This window comes from Culex pipiens, chromosome 1 (genome assembly GCF_016801865.2).
Source record: "Culex pipiens pallens isolate TS chromosome 1, TS_CPP_V2, whole genome shotgun sequence".
Taxonomy (NCBI): Eukaryota; Metazoa; Arthropoda; class Insecta; order Diptera; family Culicidae; genus Culex; species Culex pipiens.
The window spans coordinates 109,757,766-109,764,162 of NC_068937.1; positions in this window are offsets into that span (position 1 = coordinate 109,757,766).

Below are 6,397 nucleotides of genomic sequence, written 5' to 3' on the forward strand. Positions count from 1 at the left end.
ATGGTGGTCAAAAATATAAGTACCGCAGCGTGTACAACATATAGTATGCTTTTTCACCTGCGATCGTAAATTTAGGTCACTGGCATGCACAATATTCTACGATCTTAGTCCAGCTTTTAACAGCGCGTCCTCGGTGTAGTACTTTGTAGATACAATAGAAGCTATTACAAAGGCCTACTCATTTCAAGTTCAAGATCACTTCTTATTCCTACTATTTCTCTTCTTTCGCTATTGCCGATGCGTTTGATAACGATCCCTCCGGTGGTGCTGGGTGTGGCCGAACACTTTAGAGCTGCGTCGTATTTTTCTGGAACCTCGGGCGAAGAGTTCGGCGGTTTGTAACGGAGGCTACGTCGCCAGATGACGTAACAATGTTATTTTTGAAAACTAAGGATGCCATCATAGTTTGTCTAGTAACCAATAACAACCCTTGAAATCCGACCAAAACAAACAATTTAATCTTAAATCTGGATGAGTAGACAACCCTGAAGCAGCACAATTATAATAACAGAACCTTGGTTGGTTTAATTGCGGTGACCCCGAGAGCTTTTGTGCGATGTTTATCTAGTCAGTTAGTGTGGGTATACAGGAAAGTTTAACGACGTGCAGTTTTTTTCTTTCGCAGCGTGTCGTAAGGGCAACAAAAAACAGGAACATATGAAAGGGAAACTGAGCGATTCTTTACGAAATCGGTCGATTTCAACCATTTTTATTTTGTTTTGTATTTTTTTATTTCGCTAAAACTTTGTGGGGGCCTTCCCTATCATCAAAGAAGTCATTTTTTATCATTGGTTCACCCATACAAATCTACATACAATTTTGGCAGCTGCTCATACAAAATGGTACGTAAATATTAATTTTTTTCATATGTAGCTTTTCTTGGAATATTTTGATTGATTTTGTGTCTTCGGCAATGTCGTAGGTATTGATGAGGACTATTTAGAAAAAAAGGTACACGGAAAAAAATGGGATTTTTTAATTATCTTTTTTTTTTTCACAAAAAAATCAATTCCCAAAATCTGATTTTTTTATTTTTGAAATTGAAGTTATTATGTTTTAGGGGACAAAACCCCGCATCTTTAAGCCATTCAGAAAAATGTACCAACATTTTGCCGACGAGTTATTTACGGCGACCAAAATTTTGCCGACGAGTTTTATTTAAAATATTGAGTTTTTTAAATATTAAAAACTTGTACTTAAATTTTTTCGAACTCATTTTTTAATGTAAAATTAAATTTGCAATCGAAAAGTATTCTACAAATTCTTTGATTAAGTGCACTGTTTTCAAAATGTAGCCATTCAAAATTAAATTTTGTCCGAAAAATTCCGGTGGTTTTTTTATTTTTTTAAATAGTGTCCATGGTTGTCCATTCCTGAAAATATTGTTTCGAAAAGTTCAGAAAACTTGCTATAAAATTGTCTAAGAGATACAGCGGCTTGAAGAAAAAGAAACAGGAAAATTTAAGTTTTTTAGTCTCACCCAAACAATCGTCCAATTTCCAATGTCGATATCTCAGCAACTAACGGTCCGATTTTCAATGTTAAAGTATGAAACATTCAAGAAATTTTCGAAAAAAAATTTCAAGACTAACATTTTAGAAAGGCCAAACATTCAATATTACGCTTCAAAAAACTTCAATTTTCCTGTTTCTTTTTCTTCAAGCCGCTGTATCTCAGCAACCAGAGATCAAATCATGGACAGTCATGGACACTATTTTAAAAAGTAAAAAATCGAAATTTATCGGACAAAATATAACTTTGATGGCTATATTTTGAAAACGGTACGCTTAGTAAAAAAATTAAAGTACTTTTCGATTGCAAATTCAATTTTAAATCAAATAATGGGGTCAACAAATTTGAAGTACAAGATTTGAATTTTTTACAAAAATCAGTATTTAAAAAAAATGATAACTCGTCGGCAAAAAAACAATAAAACAACAAAAATAAAAAAAATTGGTCCATACTTCTGATGGGGTTTTTGTCCCCTAAAACATATAAATAAAATACAAGGATTACAAGAATACAAGAAAGAAAGAAACATATAAATAAAATGCAAGAATTAAAAATTCATATTTTGAGAAATAGATTTTTTGTAAAAAAAGTTAAATAAAAAATCACCATTTTTTTCCGTGTACCTATTTTGACAAAGAACCACGGTTTATGTTTTTTGAAACTTTTTTTTTCTGATAATCGCAAAAAGATAAACATTCATAAAAGATACAATTTTTACTCAATCTCCCTCAAAAAGAAACAGCATGTTAAAAAACAATGGTACAGGATAGTTCTCATTCCATACTCCAAGTATTTACCTTTTTTTTCTAGACACCACACTCACAATATTGTACCAACCACGTGCAAGCAGCTTTCGCCAACTCCGACGACGACGATAGCTTGGTGGGTTTCCTTGTAGCAGTAGGTACTTATAATGCGAGAAAAAATAATCTTATCTGCTCCATGTCTGTCAGAATAAACGTTCCGCGGGCACTGCTGCAAAACGCGCAGAAACACACCAATCCCACCAGCACCAGTGTCTTTGCAGCCATTCTTGGGTTCTCTCCCAAGAAGGACCACCACCTTGCCACGTGGCGCGGACACAACAACTCTCGAGATTAGCTCACGTTTGGAGAGGTACCCACGAATCTTCCGACGTCGTGGACTTGGACTTCTTAGCGCGGCCGCGGAACGAGAAACGGTCGTCGAGATTCGCTCTTAAGTGCTTTTCCGCTGCAAATCCCAGCTGACTCCGAATGGCAGTTAAATTACAGCCCTGAACGGGGCCTTCTCCCCCCAATCCACTTTATCGTGCTCTTGAAAAGACCTCGAGGGGCATTCCCAACCGTGTTAATCCCGAGCGCCTTGATTCTGCCCTCTTCCGACGACCTTCGTGCTCGTGCAACTCCTGAATGATGTAGCGGTTCTCATCGCGAGACGACGACGACTCCTCCGCAGAATCCTTCGTCTGAATCACGCGAAGGGGTTTGTGCGGAACTTCTCACAAGATTGATGATTTATTTATTCTCGGCTGTGTTTTTGTTCGCCGGTTCGTTTCTTATTTTTGAAGAAACAAACTCGAAAACTCGTTTTTGATGTTGCATCCGACCTCCCCTTTGCGCCACTCCTCGTAGAGTCTTTACCGGTGCAATATTACGGTAAAACATCGTTTATGAACATCCAAATATTTTCTCTGCTGAAATGAGAATTCACCGAAATGTTTTTCACTGTTCTCATAAACTGAAATGTCATCTTTTATCTCTTTGTCTATGTACACTGTACAGACTTGATAATTCAAAGCATCAATTATCTCCCGAAAATTCGGATCATCTAGTCACAGAGGAATATAAGCAATTTTCGACACCGCCATACTGGTCGCCATGTTTGATTACATGTTTCTAAATCTCTATTGAGAATATGTTAGGTCCTAAAAATATTTTTTTTACATAATACAAAATATAGTAATAGTAGCAGTTATTTTCGAAAGTTTTTTCTGCTCTCGCTTTACCGATTGAAACTGAATTTATTTCATCCAATTGATTGTATTTGAATTTATTTGTAGTTGTAAGGATCTCCAAAACTCTGCATTCTTTTATTAGTTAAGTAAATTGTACTCTGATTAGTACAACAAATGAACATGAATTGAATTGAATTGACATAAGACAAAAATATGTATTTTCTCTGCAAAGCTCACGTTCTTGGTTAAAGGCAATCAACAACTTGCTTCAAGCTGCTTTTTCCTTTGAGGTCCGGAAACAAATCAAACAGCTTGGTGTTGAGTATAGAATCTCAAGGAAATGGCAACGGAAAGTCGATCCACCTTTGAATGAACCAACTGTTTCTCCCCCTAATTGGACCACCGGATTTGCCTTTGTAACAAAAGTTTTGCTTATTGTCAAGGTATGGAAATTTGTCTCGAATGGTTGGTTGATTGGATTTCCGAATTGTTTTGATCAGAATTCGAGAGTGGCACTTGATGATTTGGTTAAGGTTCGTCTACAGTAATTCGACGCTATCGTGCTAACTTGGCGCACGTCGCTCTTTGAAGTTTCGTGAAAAATGCGTTTTAATATTTGACCTTGAAGAAAAAAACGAGAGCACGCAATGTTAACAATAAAAAACACGTTCTGTTTGGTTGACCATTCTGTGCCTTTCCCTGAAGTTTGGTTGCCGGAGTCCCGAGGTTATAATTACAAATGTTCACGGTAGTCGAGCACGTACTTATGTCAAACGCGTTCTTACCTGAAATCACTTTGCCCTTTGTCGCACTTACATCAATTTCAAAGTGTGTCAAGATAGCACGATAAGATTGAAACTTCTTTCATATGAAAAGTGAAAAAAAGCACTGAGTTTTTTTCGGTTTTTATTGAATATCTCAGGATTGAAACCGATTTTTGGGGATCTGTGAAGGTAACAAATCTGAGGTACGACTCCTTCCATTTGGAACATTCGACAGAAAACGTGTTTTCAATAATTTGCCATTAGAAATGGTGATGATTTGGAAATTTTGTGTTACAGGACTTGTGTGTAAAATTGGACGCCGGATTTGATGGCGTATTCAAAATTCCATGAAAAACGTAATTTTTATCTTTAAACATTTGAAATTTATTTAAAAACACCACCATTATTTATTTTGCAACTGTAAAAAAATTATTGATCTTCTTCTGCCTCTTGTAAACATAAATGTTTTTGTTTCAAAACTTTTTTTTCGTAAAAACCCAAAAAAAAAAGCAAAGCAATCCACTTTAACGACCCCCGGGTCTTTTGTGGTCTCTGTTGCAAGTTTCTGCTCATTTCTAGGCGTCCGAAGGTAATGTGTGGTGAGTCACTCAAAACCTCTTTTACGCTAATGGACCGACGTTTTACTTCCCCATCCGATAGAAGGCGTGATCAGGCAAATCTTTTCTCGAAAAATGCCACCGGGTCCGTCTGGGATTGAACCCAGGCCATACTGGGGTGAGAGGCTACCACGCTAACCACTGCGCCACCGGACCCCCCGAATACCCCTTATGTCTATATATCAATTTTTTTGTAATTATCTGCTCTACAATTTTTGTAGAACATTGTTACACTCTAAAAAATAACCCTGCAAAGTTAGAAAAAACACGAAATTTTAAAATGTAAAATTTTGTTCTTAATGAAAAAATTACCCTTCTGGGTCAATATAGATTCGAAGAAAACATTAAATTTCCCATAAAATGACATGTTCCAAAAATGTTTACAGTCGAATAACGGAAAATGGGAGAATTTATAAAACTTTTTAAGTGTTTTTTTCGATGAAAAAAAACGTTTTTTCGGAATTCTGAGTACGCCATCAAATCGGGCGCAACGTTGCCAGATTATTTTATGGGAAATCTGTATTTTCTTAAAAATAAATCTGTATTTTATCTGTATCATGTCAAATTCGAGGCAAATTTGTGATTTTTGGGATCAAAAAATCTGTATAATACAGATTTATCTGTATATCTGGCATGGCTTAAAAATCCCTTTGACACCAAATTTCTATCTCATCACCGTTTCAGGCTGCAAATTATTGAAAAACACCTATTTTTTCGCATACATGTTCAAAAATGGAAGGGGTCGTACCGCCCCTCCGTCACGAGATATCAAAAACGGACCTCGGATTCGTGATCAGGGACAAAAGTTACCCCTTAGGACAAAGTTTCACGCGAATCGAAGAGGGGTCGGGGCAACTGCTGTGTGAGTTGGCGGAGAATTACCCAAATAAATTTTACTTTTGTGTTCTCTGCCGGGACCCGTAGCATTTTTCGATACGGGATTTGTCTGATCACGCCTTCCGTCGGACTGAGAAGTAAATGTTGGCCCCGATCTAACATAGAGGTCGTTAGCTCAGTCTAGGTGTAGGAGTCGTCTCCTTAAGTCCTGGCTCGGTGGAGTCACTGGTGTGCAGTTGGACTAACAATCCAAAGGTCGTCAGTTCGAATCCCGGAGTGGATGGAAGCTTAGGTGTAAAAAGAGTTTTGCAATTGTCTCAACAATCAAGCCTTCGGACACCTAGTTTCGAGTAGGAATCTTGCAATCTAGAACGCCAAGGCAATGCTGTACTGCCGCTCAAAGCAAGTCCGTCCCATATGTAATTTCGTTAATTTTGAAGTAATGATGCAGTTTGGTTCGAAATCATGTGAACTATCAGAAAAACCAATAAAATGTTGTACTTTATTCCAGGAAACCAAAGAAAATCAAGTTTTTCTTGAAATTCTAACACGTAGCCTTGGGCGGGACAATTTTGAATTGCATTTTTCTCGGCTTGCTGTTTTTACATATGGGACGGACTTGATTAGAGCGGCAGTGTAGATCGAGTAATTTGATTTTTTTTTGTGTTTTCTATTCAAAACTACTATTTTCAGCATCATTTGAAGAAATGAAAACAATATATTATTTTTTT